The following is a 16,942-nucleotide window of genomic DNA, read 5'->3' as shown; positions in this document are numbered from 1 at the left end:
AGTTTAGTCAACGGGTCTGTCACATTCAGAGCCGTATGTATTTTGCAAATATTCTATGTCTACAATGCTCTGCACGGAGCTACTCTAGCTTATTGCTCCCACTTTCAATATGTATCCAGATTGAGACTTAGAGTCATCTGGATTAGTGTAGAAGTTTGCACCGATGTAACTTTTATGACGAACTCTTTTATCACCTCCATAATCGAGAAACATTCTCCTTAGTCCTCACTAAGGATATTCTTGACCGCTGTCTAGTGATCTATTATTAGATCAAAATTGTATTCATTTGCCAAATTCAGAGCAAGGTATACAATAGGTCTGGTCCATAGCATGGCACACTTCTATAGAACCTATGACTGATGCATAGGGAATGACTTTCATTCTCTTTCTATTTTCTGGATTTGAGTCTTACTCAATTTCATACCTTTGCAACACAGGCAAGAACTCTTTCTTTGACTGTTCCATTTTGAACTACTTCAAAATCTTGTCAAGGTATGTACTCGTGGAAAATCTTATCAAGCGTCTTGATCTATCTCTATAGATCTTGATGCTCAATGTGTAAGCAACTTTACTGAGGTTTTTATTTGAAAAACTCTTTTCAAACACTCCTTTATGCTTTGGAGAAAAATTCTACATCATTTTCGGTGAACAATATGTTATTCACACATTCTTATCAGAGAGTCTGTAGTGCTCCCACTCACTTTCTTGTAAATACAGGCCTTTCCAAAAGTCTGTATAAAACCATATGGTTTGATCAACTCATCAAAGCGTATATTCCAGCTCCGAGATGCTTGCACCAGTCCATTGATGGATTGCTGGAGCTTGCACATTTTGTTAGCACTTTTAGGATTGACAAAACCTTCTGGTTGTATCATATACAACACTTCTTTAAGAAATGTCCATTTAAGGAATGCAGTTTTGACATCCATTTGCTAGATTTCATAAAATGTGGCAATTGCTAACATGATTCGGACAGACTTAAGCATCGTTACGAGTGAGAAAATCTCATCATATTCAACACCTTGAACTTGTCGAAAACCTTTCGCAACAAGTCGAGCTTAGTAGATAGTAACACTACTATCAGTGTTCGTCTTCCTCTTGAAGATCCATTTATTTAACATGGCTTGCTGATCATCAAGCAAATCAATCAAAGTCCATACTTTGTTCTCATACATGGATCATATCTCAGATTTTATAGCCTCAAGCCATTTCGAAGAATCTGGGCTCATCATCGCTTCCTCATAGTTCATAGGTTCATCATGGACTAGTAACATGACTTCCAGAACATGATTACCGTACCACTCTGTTGCGGATCTTACTCTGGAAGACCTACGAGGTTTGGTAGCAACTTGATCTGAAGTTTCATGATCATCATCATTAACTTCCTCCCTAATTGGTGTAGGAATCACTGGAACTGTTTTTTGTGATGAACTACTTTCCAATAAGGGAGAAGGTACAATTACCTCATCAAGTTCTACTTTCCTCTCACTCACTTCTTTCGAGAGAAACTTCTTCTCTAGAAAGGATCCATCTTAGCAACGAATAACTTGCCTCCGGATCTGTGATAGAAGGTGTACCCAATAGTTACCTTTGGGTATTCTATGAAGACGCACTTCTCTGATTTGGGTTCGAGCTTATCAGGTTGAAACTTTTTCACATAAGCATCGCAACCCCAAAATTTAAGAAACGACAACTTTGGTTTCTTGCCAACCCACAGTTCATAAGGCGTCGTCTCAACGAATTTTGATGGTGTGCTTTTTAAAGTGAATGCAACTGTCTCTAGTGCATAACCCCAAAACTATAGTGGTAAATCGGTAAGATACATCATAGATCGCACCATATCCAATAAAGTGCGGTTATGACGTTTGGACACACCATTACGCTGTGGTGTTCCATGTGGCGTGAGCTGTGAAACTATTCCACATTGTTTTATATGAAGGCCAAACTCATAACTCAAATATTCTCCTCCACGATCAGATCGTAGAAACTTTATTTTCTTGTTACGATGATTCTCCACTTCACTCTGAAATTCTTTGAACTTTTCAAATGTTTCAGACTTGTGTTTCATTAAGTAGATATACCCATATCTGCTCAAATCATCTGTGAAGGTCAGAAAATAACGATAATCGCCACGAGCATCAACACTCATTGGATCGCATACATCGGTATGTATTATTTCCAATAAATCAGTAGCTCGTTCCATTGTTCCGAAGAACGGAGTTTTAGTCATCTTGCCCAAAAGGCACGGTTTGCAAGCATCAAATGATTCATAATCAAGTGATTCCAAAAACCCATCAGCATGGAGTTTCTTCATGCGCTTTACGCTGATATGACCCAAATGGCAGTGCCACAAATAAGTTGCACTATCATTATCAACTTTGCATCTTTTGGCATCAATATTATGAATATGTGTATCACTACGATCGAGATCCAACAAACAATTTTAATTGGGTGTATGACCATTGAAGGTTTTATTCATGTAAATAGAACAACAATTATTCTCTGACTTTAAATGAATAACTGTATTGCAATAAACATGATCAAATCATATTCATGCTCAACGCAAACGCCAAATAACATTTATTTAGGTTTAACACTAATCCCGAAAGTATAGGGAGTGTGCGATTATGATCATATCAATCTTGGAACCACTTCCAACACACATCGTCACTTCACCCTCAACTAGTCTCTGTTTATTCTGTAACTCCTGTTTCGAGTTACTAATTTTTAGCAACCGAACAAGTATCAAATACTCAGGGGCTACTATAAACACTAGTAAGGTACACACCAATAACTTGTATATCAAATATACCCTTGTTCACTTTGCCATCCTTCTTATCCACCAAATATTCGGGGCATTTCCGCTTCTAGTGACCATTTCCTTTGCAGTGTAAGCACTCAGTTTCAGGCTTTGGTCCAGCTTTGGGCTTCTTCGCGGGAGTGACAACTTGCTTGTCATTCTACTTGAAGTTCCCTTTCTTTCCCTTTGCCCTTTTCTTGAAACTAGTGATCTTGTCAATCATCAACACTTGATGCTCTTTCTTGATTTCTACCTTCATCGATTTCAACATCACGAAGAGCTCGGGAATCGTTTTCGTCATCCCTTGCATACTATAGTTCATCACAAAGTTCTACTAACTTGGTGATGGTGACTAGAGAACTCTGCCAATCACTATGTTATCTGGAAGATTAACTCCCACTTGATTCAAGTGATTGTAGTACTCAGACAATCTAAGTACTTGCTCACTAGTTGAGCAATTCTCCTCCATCTTTTAGGCGAAGTATTTGTCAAAGGTCTCATACCTCTTGACACGGGCATGAGTCTGAAATACCAGTTTCATCTCATGGAACATCTCATATGTTCCGTGACATTTCAAAAACGTTTTTGTAGTCCCGATTCTAAGACATAAAGCATGGTGCACAAAACTATCAAGTAGTCATCATATTGAGCTAGCCAAACGTTCATAACGTCTGCATCTGCTCCTGCAATAGGTTTGTCACCTAGCGGTGCATCAAGGACATAATTCTTCTGTGCAACAATGAGGATAAACCTCAGATCACGGACCTAGTCCGCATCATTGCTACTAACATTTTTCAACATAGTTTTTCTCTAGGAACATATAAAAACACAGGGAAGCTATAACGTGAGCTATTAATCTACAACATAATCTGCAAAATACTACCAGGACTAATTTCATGATAAATTAAAGTTCAATTAATCATATTACTTAAGAACTCCCACTTAGACAGACATCTCTCTAGTCATCTAAGTGATCACGTGATCCAAATCAACTAAACCATGTCCGATCATCACGTGAGATGGAGTAGTTTTCAATGGTGAACATCACTATGTTGATCATATCTACTATATGATTCACGTTCGACCTTTCGGTCTCCGTGTTTCGAGGCCATATCTGTATATGCTAGGCTCGTTAAGTTTAACCTGAGTATTCCGCGTGTGCAACTGTTTTGCACCCGTTGTATTTGAACGTAGAGCCTATCACACCCGATCATCACGTGGTGTCTCAGCACGAAGAACTTTCGCAATGGTGCATACTCAGGGAGAACACTTCTTGATAATTAGTGAGAGATCATCTTAAAATGCTATCAGCGAACTAAGCAAAATAAGATGTATAACAGATAAACATCATATGCAATCAAAATATGTGACATGATATGGCCATGATCATCTTGCGCCTTTGATCTCCATCTCCAAAGTACTGTCATGATCTCTATTGTCACCGGCACGACACCATGATCTTCATCATCTTGATCTATATCAATGTGTCATCACATGGTCGTCTCGCCAACTATTGCTCTTGCAACTATTGCTATCGCATAGCGATAAAGTAAAGCAATTATTTGGCACTTGCATCTTATGCAACAAAGAGACAACCATAGGGCTTCTGCCAGTTGCCGATAACTTCAACAAAACATGATCATCTCATACAACAACTTATATCTCATCACGTCTTGACCATATCACATCACAACATGCCCTGCAAAAACAAGTTAGACGTCCTCTACTTTGTTGTTGCAAATTTTATGTGGCTGCTATGGGCTGAGAAAGAACCGTTCTTACCTACGCATCAAAACCACAATGATAGTTCGTCAAGTTAGTGATGTTTTAACCTTCTCAAGGACCGGGCGTAGCCACACTCGGTTCAACTAAAGTTGGAGAAACTGACACCCGCCAGCCACCTGTGTACAAAGCACTTCGGTAGAACCAGTCTCGCGTAAGCGTACGCGTAATGTCGGTCCGGGCCGCTTCATCCAACAATACCGCCGAACCAAAGTATGACATGCTGGTAAGCAGTATGACTTGTATCGCTCACAACTCACTTGTGTTCTACTCGTGCATATAACATCAACGCATAAAACCTAGGCTCGGATGCCACTGTTGGGGAACGTAGTAATTTCAAAAAAAAGATCCCACACACACGCAAGATCATGGTGATGCAGCAACGAGAGGGGAGAGTGTTGTCCACGTACCCTCGTAGACCGAAAGCGGAAGTGTTATAACAACGCGGTTGATGTAGTCGTATGTCTTCACGATCCGACAGATCCAAGTACCGAACATATGGCACCTCCGAGTTCAGCACACGTTCAGCCTGATGACGATCCCCGAACTCCGATCCAGTAGGGTGTCGGGGAAGAGTTCCCTCAGCACGACGGCATGGTGACGATGATGATGTTCTACCGACGCAGGGCTTCTCTTAAGCACCGCAACGATATGACTGAGGTGGAATATGGTGGAGGGGGGCACCGCACACGGCTAAGGAACGATCACGAAGATCAACTTGTGTTGTTGTGAGGTGCCCCCCTGCCCCTGTATATAAAGGAGGGAGGGGGAGGTGCGACCGGCCCCTAGGGGTGCGCCTGGAGGAGTCCTACTCCCACCGGGAGTAGGACTCCCCCCTCTTGCCTTGTTGGAGAAGGAAGGGGGAAGGGGGAAAGAGGAAAGGGGGGCGCCCCCCCCCCTTCCTTGTCCTATTCGGACTAGGGGGGAAGGGGCGCGCGGCCTGCCCTGGCCAGCCCTCCTCTTCTCCCTTAGGGCCCATGTAGGCCCATTAACCCCCCCCCCAGGGGGGGGGGTTCCGGTAACCCCCCGGTACTCCGGTAAAATCCCGATTTCACCCGGAACGATTCCGATATCCAAATATAGGCTTCCAATATATCAATCTTTATGTCTCGACCATTTCGAGACTCCTCGTCATGTCCTTGTTCACATCCGGGACTCTGAACAACCTTCGGTACATCAAAAACTATAAACTCATAATACAACTGTCATCGTAACGTTAAGCGTGTGGACCCTACGGGTTTGAGAACTATGTAGACATGACCTAGAACAGTTTCCGGTCAATAACCAATAGCGGAACCTGGATGCTCATATTGGATCCTACATATTCTACGAAGATCTTTTATCGGTCAAACCGCATAACAACATACGTTGTTCCCTTTGTCATCGGTATGTTACTTGCTCGAGATTCGATCGTCGATATCCAATACCTAGTTTAATCTCGTTACCAGCAAGTCTCTTTACTCATTACGTAATGCATCATTCTGTAACTAACTCATTAGCTACATTGCTTGCAAGGCTTATAGTGATGTGCATTACCGAGAGGGCCCAAAGATACCTCTTCGACAATCGGAGTGACAAAACCTAATCTCGAAATACGCCAACTCAACATGTACCTTTGGAGACACCTATAGAGCTCCTTTATAATCACCCAGTTACGTTGTGACATTTGGTAGCACGCAAAGTGTTCCTCCGGTAAACGGGAGTTGCATAATCTCATAGTTATAGGAACTTTGTATAAGTCATGAAGAAAGCAATAGCAACTTACTAAACGATCAAGTGCTAAGCTAACTGAATGGGTCAAGTTAATCACATCATTCTCCTAATGATGTGATCCCATTAATCAAATGACTGGGATCATATACATATTTTTTTTTGCTCTGAACTTGATTTAAGTAAAAAAGAAATTTGACTTTCTGAAAAACTAAGACCCCTTATATTTTAGAATTGATGGAATATTTAGTTTGGCGGGTGGGTGGGATGATAGAGTGTGTTTTATTTTTACTTATGATGCATTGATTTGTTGGGCCTTTCGTGATGTGATTTTGTGTTATCCGCTAACCAATCTATATTTATGTGGAGAAATTTCGGTGTCGGTGGTTGTGTATACTATATTGGTGCTATCACATGGTGGCACTACTTTTTTCTAGGTGGCGGGAGGGTGTGTGGGATTGATATGTTTTTGCAGGCCGGTTGTTGCTGATTGATTTGAAAAATTGCTGGCCAGGTCAAAATCGTAAACCAAATCCAAATGTGAATACCTCAACTGAATGAAAGAACTTCAAAATTAGGAAACATAATGAATTAAAAGAATTAAATGGGAGAGCTTGAGAAATTGTTGTCCCGGTCAAAATTAGATGACACGATTCTAAATTGAATACCTCAATTAGTTATGAGGCCTTAGAAATTAGAAAGCATAGTGTATAGTATAAAACAATTTGGTGAGAGAACCTTGCAAAATTGTTGACCCGGTCAACATCGGATGACCCAATTCTAATTGAAGACCTTAATTGAATGTGGGCTCTTTAAAACTAGGGAGCTTAGTGTTATAGAAGATAGCCCCCGAAGGGGTGCATCCAGGGGATGAGTCTGTTGAGACAGAGAGGGAAACAACATGATGGTTAGCGGGAGGCTAACCGCAAGTCGGTTATAGAAGTGGAGATTAACCCCATTAATTAACTCCTTGTTAATTAAATTCCAACACTCACCCTAATCTACACTTGCTCATGTAATATCATCATCATCACTAGAGACTCCTCCAAACCCTGTGGGAAAAATGAGGAGTATATTTTTTGACATGTTGCTAAACTCCTTCAAACACAGTGGGAAAATAAGAAGAAAATGATGCAATATATAATGGTTATTGTCTCTTTTAACTCAATATGGGAGAACCCATAGAGTTCAGAACACAATTAATATGTCATATATACTTTCCTAAAAACCCTCATGGGGAAAACAAAAAGTATGACATATGATCTCGTGCTGAAATATAGCAAGAGAAACAAGAGATAAACAATAATGAATCTAGTGTCATTTTTTATTGATGAAGATTACATATATATAGCCCCCGAAGAGGTCCATCCAGGGGATGTGTCTGTTGAGACAGAGAGGGAAACGACATGACGGTTAGCGGGAGGCTAACTGCAAGTCAATTATAGAAGTGGAGATTAACCCCTTAATCAACTTCTTTTTAATTAAATTCCAACACATGTGACTGCCACCACTTGGGCCTGCCAAGGGGGAACCCTCTAGGGCCTCCCGGAACCTTTTCAGACCTTGTTGTGCCTTCATGGTTACCTTCGGAACCTTCCCAATATAATCTTTCTTTACTAGCTAGATATGTTTGGAGAGTTCTACATGATCCTTATTCTATCAATTCATGAGTTCTTAAGGATGCATACTTCCCGAATAGAATAGTTTTGGAAGTCGAATTTGGAAGCCGCCCATCTCAGATTTGGCGAGCGGTCCTTGACGGGCGGGACATTGAAACAAGGCATCATATGGCGGATTAGGAATGACAACACCACAGACATATGGAGCCATAATTGGCTACAGAGGGCTGGAATGATGCGACTAATTACCTCAGTGGTGGATGAACCGCCATGCCTGGTCTCCGAGCTCATCGGTGCTACGTCGACGACCTGGCTCAAGGAGCATGTGTGCTTGGTCTTTTTGCCGACAGAGGATTACTTGTGATCCCTTTTGCACCAGGAACATACCGGACTTTTGGGCATGCAGTGGATAAAGACAAGGAAACTTTTCAGCCAGGTCCTCTTACATGATGACCTTGAACAAGAATTTGAACAAGGAGAATTGGCTTGAAAAAAAATTATGGTCTATCTGACACCTCGGTTGTGGATAGTGCATGGAAAATACTTTGGCAAATCTGAGTCCCTTCCAAGCTCAATATTTTTTGTGGTGCATGGCCCAACATTCGATCCCTTTGGCAGATATTTTCCATCATAGAAGCATGTCCACAACGGCTGCGCGTGATGGTGTCCCAGTTGGGGGCCCCTCACCATGTCGACTCCTAGACTGATGGGCTGGGTTGAGGACCTCCTTGTCGGTTCCGTCCTAGGCCACTTTAGGCGGCCCATGGCGATCTACGAAGAAAACTCTGGAAGACTTGTCGTTCCTGATAAGGACTCCTTATTAGTAGAGGACTCCTCTCCACCAATGTAGGCGACTAGGAATCTTATAATCCTAGGCTTTCGGTAACACATATAAACCGGGGCTGGGTTCAATCCAACAATCCAAGGGAAGACCATCTGTACTTTGTACTTCAACCCAAATCAGTAAACACAAGCCATAGGGGCTTATCTTCTTGAAGAGACCGAACCTAGGTAAACCTCATGTCCTTATTACCATCATGTCCAGAAGTCTAGCTCAGGATCCCCTAACCTGAGATCTGCCAGATTTAGCTCCGTCAGCATGTGCTTTGTGCGGTGTAGTTTATTCCTAGAGACTTGCGTTGATGGTTTGCTTGATGGCAAGAAGTGTTTGGGGTTAGCGGAGGAGGTTGTGGTAGAGCAAATGCGCCAGGACCAGATTGTGAATACAAAAGATAGGATCATTGCCATGCGCGACGAGCGAATTATTGCTCATCCGGGGGTTCTTATTTGGCGCGTAGGTCATGGAATAGCGCCTAGCGCATACCCCCCTGCCCGCATGTCAAGTGTATGGGCCAGCCCAAGCTGGTTTTAATTTTTGTTTCGAATTGGCCGGGTCCTCTTTTACCTTGAAAAACTATAGAGTTACCCCACGGGGAATTAATAGTGACCACGAATGATATAAATACTACTGTTGCTTTAGCTTTACTCACGTCAGAGGCATATTTTTATGCTGGTCTTAGCATAAAAGGAGTGAGCTATTTCCAAAATATATTAAACCAACTCTAACCTTTTACCAATTAACATCCTAGAAGATTTCATAAAACCATTCCCCCCTCAGTTTTTGGTAAATTTCTAGAACCTTCCCAATTTCAGTTTTTTTGCTTTTTTGTTTGTTTTTTCTTCTGGTTTTCTTTATTTCTCTTTTTCTTTTTTCTTTTTTCTTGTTTTCATATTTCCTTTTTCTGTTTTAGTTTTCCATTTTTCATTTTTTAGGTTTTTCCTATTCTTTTTTCATTTCACTTTCTTTCTTTCTTTCTTTTCCATTCATTTCCTTTTTCATTCTGCAAACATCTTTCAAATTCATGAATATTTAATGTTTTTTGAATCGTTAACTTATTCTGAATTTGTGAATATTTTTGAAATCACAAACATTTTTGAAATCATGAATATTTTTAAATTCTCGAACATTTTTATAAATCATTAAAATATTTTACAAATTGTGAATGTTTTTTGAAATTATATACATTTTTATGAAACTCGGAAGGATTTTTTGAATCAACGATCTTTTTTTAATTTTGGGTACACTTTTCAAAATTCAAAAATAATTTTTGTTTCTAATATAACCATTCTTTGAAATGCATGAACACTTTTCGACTTGATGAACATTATTTCAATCAGCAAACATTTTTTGAATCAATGAAATTCTTTTGAACTTTGGGAACATTGTTTTTCAAATTCACATACATTATTTTATTTGTTTGAATAATTTTTGAATTTGTGGATATTTTTTCAATTTCATGATTTTTTATGAATACACGAACAATTTGAATTTCCTTTTTTTTCAAAATCATGACCATTTTTTCGTAAACAAGAACATTTTTTATTCCGCGAACATTTAATGATTGCATGAACATTTTTAAAAATCAAGAATATTTTATGAATTCATAAACATTTTATGATTTCTCAGACATTTTTCAAATTTAATGCTAGAAAATTCTCTTTAGAATCATTGCTCGTTTTCTTAAAAAAAATGGAGATGTGTATATGCACTGTCAAATATAAGGAAAAATCATTTTAGTGTCGCCACGGCGACCATCATTAGAATGTTTTGTTTTGAACATAGCAGAGAAGCAGACGCTCATACATGCACACATATATTGACACCTATGAGCATCTCTGAGAGAATGAGCCGACACATTATCTTGATATTGACGAACTTGTCATAGACGCATTCGTTATCAATGGGAACGTCTACTCCCACTAAAAGCACATCATAGAAAGACCTGAAATAAATCCAGGAAATTTCGAGGACCAGTGTCAAGTCTACGAACCTGGTGGGTATGGGATATTATTGTCCTCCTAACTATGCAATTACAGATTGGTTCGTGACCTTCATTAGAATCATTGCACGTTTTCTTAAAGAAAAGGATTTGTATGCATGCACTGTCAAATATAACGCAAAATCATTTTAACGTTGATACATCTTAATTAAAATCATTGCACTTTTTTTTTGGAGAAATGGCTTGACGCCCGACTTTATAAATAAAGTCAATCACCATGAATACCAAACATGACCAAAGTTTGCAGATAGGGATTAAAAGAAAGGCAATCAAGCAGGGGTGCAAAGTACGGGACAGTCACTAGGGCAAAAGGCACGCAGGCAGGCCGGGAAAGCAAGAAAGCATTAGGCATTACTGAACTGGAGGAGCTTCGGGAGGCACGACATGATGACCAAGGCTAATGGCGGTAGCACGGATCATGAAAATGAGCGAGTTGAAAGCATCCACGTCGCAAGCTTTAAACAGAGGCGCCCACAGTTGTAAGAATGCAACCATTTTAGACAGACAATCAGAGGGTTTGTTCGAAAAAACATGCTCAGTAGTAAATTTATTCCTAGTTGTCCATAAACTCCAGCTTAATGCCGCAAAGAACACCCAAAAGATCATGCGCCCCTGCCCCGACAGTTGCGGGAGAGATCGAACAAGTCGTTAAAGCCTTGTGGATTCCAAGTGCAAGTAAGCCAGGAGCGGACGCAACTCCAACCGAACTGAGCCAAGGAGCACTTGAAGAGAATGTGTTTCGTGTCTTCCACCACTCCACAAAGAATGAAAGCCGGGTTAGCGCTGCCATGCCGTTTAATAATCTGGTCACTAGCAGGAAGTTTGCGTCTAATAGCCTGCCAAAGGAAAATCCTTATCTTAAGGGAAATTCGGGCTTGCCACGGCCCTTTGAAGCGGTCATCAGGCCTGCCGGGGATAAGTTTGTTATAGAAGGATTTGATCGAAGCGGCCAAAAGCAGAGTGAGGCCAGACCAACACATCGGGGGACTCCGAGAGCGGGGGTATCAAGGCAATAAGTCCTTGCCAAGAGGTCAACTCTTCAGGAGTCAGAGTCCGGCGAAAGGCAAAGTCCCAATCCGCAACTGCCAGAGAGGCTACCGAGGCATTCAGATCCGAAACATACGCAAAGAGCGCTGGGAAAGACTTCGCAAGGGGACCAATGCCGGTCCACCAATCAAGCCAAAAGCGGGTAGAGGCCCCATCCCCTACCTTGAAACGAACCAAGCTTCTAAAGGTGTCACGAAGCTTGATCAAAGATGTCCAAAATTTCGACCCGGACCTGACAAACGACATCAGCGCAGGGCAGTTAGGGAAGTATTTGGCCTTCATGATCTTGATCCAAACTGAGTTAGGAGGTTCAGAGTAGAGGCGCCACCACCATTTCATAATAAGACATTGATTCATGACAGAGGTGTTGATGATACCAAGCCCACCAAGCTTTTTGGGGTAGCACATCAGTTTCCATTTCACCATTATGTATTTTTTCTTGTTATCAGCAGTGTTCCAGAAGAAGGCACTGCGGTCTTTGTCAAAGGAGGCATTGTTACTGGTGAAAAGGCTATAAAAGCCCATAATGAAGGTCAAGAGAGACGGAAGGCTGGAGTTGGTAAGAACTACCTTGCCAGCAGTGGATTGATAATGGCCCCTCCAAGGTGCTACCTGTCCACCCACTTTCTTTTCAAGAGGTCGAAAGGTTTCCGCCTTGAGCTGTCTTGGAGAGATAGGAACGCCCAGGTAGGTGGTTGGGAACATGCCCAGGGAGCAGTTAAGAAGGTTGGCAACTCGTTGTTGTTCAAGACTATCACAACCGAGGACAAAAGCCTCGCTTTTGCTAAAATTGATCTTGAGCCCAGATAAGGATTCAAAGCAAAGAAGAATGAATTTCAGGTTTGCCAACTGAAGATCGTCTTTCTCGATCAGGATAATCGTGTCGTCCGCATATTGAAGATGGGAAATGCCATTTGGATAAAGATGGGTGGCCATGTTCTTAATGGCCATTGGCCGCCGCAGAGTCCAACATTTTGGCAACGGTGTCAGCGACAAAGTTGAAAAGGAGAGGAGAGCTGGGGTCACCTTGCCTGAGGCCCCGGCCGTTTTTAAAGGGCCAACCACCCCGTTAATCGTGATGGCTATGTGGCCGCCAGAGACAAGTTGCATGACCCGCATGACAAAGGAGCTGTCAAAGCCCCTGTCAAGGAGGACCTCTTGAAGGAAGGACCAGCGCACACAATCATATGCCTTCTCAAAGTCAAGCTTAAGAACAACAACTTGCTTGCCCAACCTATGGATGTCATGCAGAAGCTCATGCAGGACCACAATCCCGTCCAGGATGAACCGACCCTTGATGAACGCAGTTTGAGTAGGGCTAATAATCTTGTGGGCAACCGGGGAAAGTCTGAAAGCATACGCTTTAGAGGGGAATTTTGCAATATTATTAATAAGAGCAATGGGTCGAAAGAGCTTAATGTTGTCTGCCCCTTTGACCTTAGGCAGAAGAGCGAGGGTGGCACAGTTCAGCCGAGATATGTCAATCGTGCCAAGGGAAAAGCCCTGGAAGATGCGGTACATTAGGGTTTTAATGGAAGGCCAGAAGGCTTTGAAGAAGGGAATTGATAACACGTTCGGGCCAGGGGCCGAAGAGGACTTCGCTGTAGCCACCGCAGCGTCAATCTCCTCACACGACAAGGAAGACCTGAGAAAGCAGTTTTCAGCCTCAGAGACACATTGATCCCTTGACCAAGCATTTGATGCCAAACTAATACCAGGGTCCGGGCGCCCACCAAGGAGAGTGGAATAAAAGTCATAAATGTGACTCGAGATGGTCTATATATCTGAATACAGCAAGCCATTAATAATCAGGGTAGAAATGTTTGCACGACGACGCCGGCCATTGGCAATGGCCTGGAAATATGCAGTGTTGGCATCCCCTTTCAGGGTCCACATGATGTTACATCGTCGTTGCCAATACACCTCATCCGCATAGTGAAGATTGACTAATTGGGACTCAAGAGAGTAACGGTTTTCCCAACCGGCAGAGTCCAGGCCCGAAGAATCAGCCAAGGAGTAGATAGTTTTGATCTGGGAGGAGAGAGAGGCTTTAGTGCGGAGAGCCTCTGCCTGACAGTTAGCACTCCATCCGCGAAGGAATTGGCGCAGCTTCTGGGAACAAAATCTCCAATTAGCAGTGCTATACGGACGATAAATATGGACGACCAACGGACGACAATCAAATCCAGCCAGAGGATCTCATCCATGACAGTGTAAGGCCCGCTGGATTATTGATCGTGCATAGATCGGCCGCACTACGTCGTCTATGGAGCAATTCCGATCTCCAATCGTCTAGAGTGCCAAAGGACCTGATGCAATTACTTTCGAGCGCAACCCATTTGCCTACTACAAGGGGTTTGAAAGCCTCATTAAGAAGCCAACTAGTTTCAAAATGGAATCGAGAAGGTGGTAGTGTGGCCCTAACGCCACCGTCCACCACAAGAGGAGTGTGATCCGATCCAATGCTAAGGCGCGAAGAGAGGGTGACCAGTGGAAAGTGAGCCTCCTAGTCCATCGACATACAGACTATCCAGAACATATTTTCTAAGGTCTTAGTAATGCAGAGGCCGGGTGTAATACTTAAATCTTTTAAGTAATAAAGCGCCCCTTTTCAAAAAAAAAAAAATAGGAGTATATAACAAGTTTGTATAGAACAAGAAATGTGACGCGAGCTCATTTTAATGTCTATGCAAAACTTCTCTTACAGAGAATTAAGGATGCTTAATTGTGCTGTCCACGAGCGATGGAGAACGTAACACGAGCTTATTTTTAATGTCACAAAGGCAAGGACCGCATCCTATGAGAGATATTGCAGTTTCTAAAAGAAAAGAGAGAGAGATTGCATTGCGGCGTTCTCTCTTTTTTTGGGGATTGCGTGTTCTCTTAGAAAATTGAGATGGGTGATGTCCTTGATCGAGAACTAACAGACATATTTCAATTAATGTGAGCGCCAGGATCATGCTGGCACTATATAATTAGCAAGTTTTTAAGCACTATATTTTTCTTAAACACTGTTCAGATGCAAGCGCTCATATACATGCGCATACACTCACCCCTATAAACGCAAACACGCATACCATATCCCTATGAGCACCTTTGAAAGATTGAGTCAACATATTATCTTGAAATTTACGAAGTCACCGTAGACTCCTCGTCGTCGACCGAAATGTCTCCTTCCACTGAAAACACATCGCCGAAAATCCTGAAATAATCTAGGAATAAATGCGAAGAACATGACTTGAACCCTGATGGACTCTAACCATCCAACCACATGTGTTTGTATATTACTTAACTACGCAAAACACGAGTAGCTTTTAAATTCTCTTTCCCTCATATATAAACCTAGCTAGTTGGGGTGTTGACTCTCGAGTCTTACCCCGAGGCACGAGCTAACAAGCAATTGATCAGAGCTCTGACTTCTCTGGGCTAGAGCATCCGCTGCTCGCTGACAATATTACCACGCTTATCATGCTAGAGATTCTACCTTCCAATGATGATGTATTACACCATTATCCAGTTATAATCACGCTTATCATTTTAATTGATGTGAACGTGAGCATCATGCTGGCACTATATAATTAGCGAGTTTATACATATCACTAACTACTCAAAACACGAGTAGCTTTTAAATTCTCTTTCCCTCGTATATAAACCTAGCTAGTTGGGACTTGGATGCCTACTACTCTCAATACAGTAACTACGCACTACAACTTTCGAAACAGCAAAAAAGAACAGTATGAGCAGCGTGGTGATCAATAAGTACCCGTTGGTGGTCGTCCAGCCATCCGAGCCGGTCACTGCGACCGGCAGCGAGATCGCCCTCTCCACCTACGACAAAGTAGTCCCTATGGTGGAGACGGTGTTCTGTGTGTACGAGCATCCCATCCAGGAGCCTGCCGAGATCATAAGAAGAGGGCTCTCGCAAGCACTAGTCCACTACTACCCTATCGCTGGCCGCCTTGCCACCGGAGCCACCTCCGGCGACGTCGTCATCAAATGCACTGGCGAGGGCGTGTCGTTCGTTGCAGCGTCTGCGAACTGCGCCATCAAGGACGTGGCGGACCTGTGTGACTCATCGCTGCAAGAAGAGCTCGCGCTCTACTACCCGGCAGTTGGTTTCAGCCACTCGGAGCCTTTGATGCTGATGCAGGTGACGGTCTTCTCTTGCGGCGGGTGTATCGTGGGGCTAACATGGAACCACCAACTCTGCGATGGCATTGGGCTCGCTCAGTTTTTCCGGGCGGTCGGCGAGCTTGCCCGCGGGCTGCCATCGCCGTCCGTCGTCCCGGTCAGATCGGCCGACTCGCTCATGTTCGATCTGCCTGCATCCGTCGCAAACTGTGCGCGGATTGCGGCTACCCTCCAACCATTCCCGAGGGCGTCCCACAACATCACTCGACCATCTAGCTTAATCGATGGCATCAGACGCAGGTACTCCATGAGTAGCAATGATGGGCCATGCACGGTGTTCGAGGCAGTGGCCGCGGTGCTATGGCGGTGCCGGACCCGTGCAATCCGGTCCGACCCGGACAGCCTCGTCATGCTCTCTTTCACGGCTGATGCACGCAAGTATGCGTCGGCCAAGAAGGGCTATTACGGCAACTGTGTCACCATACACACCTGGTTGCGGCGACCAGTGGCATGGTGACAAACGGAGACGTCGTAGACCTGGTGAAAATGATCCACCGTGCCAAGGTTCCGATGCCCGACCAGTCCATCATGGATGAGTTGCAGCGCCTGCATGGATACAATCTTCCGCAAGGACGACAGCATCTCCAACAGTCGCCCCAAACGACGCGCGCGCGGGGTAAACGCAGCTTTTAGCGCGCGTGGGGCGGTTTGCCGCGCTCCAGCGGCCGCGGGAAACAAGCGCGCGTGGGAACCGTTTGCGCGCGCGCGAAAAGGCGCCAGCTCGCGCGCAAGATTTGGCGCGCCGCTTCGCGCGCGCCTATAAAAGCTGCGCGCGCCACGCGCCTTCTCCACACACATCTCTTCCCCTCTCCCTCTCCCTCTCTGCCACGCGCCGCTCCAGCGCCCCGCCACCGCCGCGCCGCCATGCTGCCGCGCCGCCGAGGAGCGTCCGGCTACCGCGGCGTCCGCCTGCGGCCCAACGGCAGCTACACCGCGGAGATACGCTCCGGCGA

General features: G+C 43.6%; 1 pseudogene; it reads left to right on the top strand.

Annotated features, from left to right (window-relative positions):
* The first annotated feature begins 15,534 nt into the window (after nt 1-15,534).
* Nucleotides 15,535-16,622, top strand: LOC119279465 (annotated as a pseudogene).
* The last annotated feature ends 320 nt before the right edge of the window (nt 16,623-16,942 follow it).

Source organism: Triticum dicoccoides, chromosome 3B, assembly GCF_002162155.2.
Source record: "Triticum dicoccoides isolate Atlit2015 ecotype Zavitan chromosome 3B, WEW_v2.0, whole genome shotgun sequence".
Lineage (NCBI taxonomy): Eukaryota > Viridiplantae > Streptophyta > Magnoliopsida > Poales > Poaceae > Triticum > Triticum dicoccoides.
Note: the sequence above shows the minus strand (reverse complement) of the source record. Positions and strands in the feature narration are given on the sequence as shown.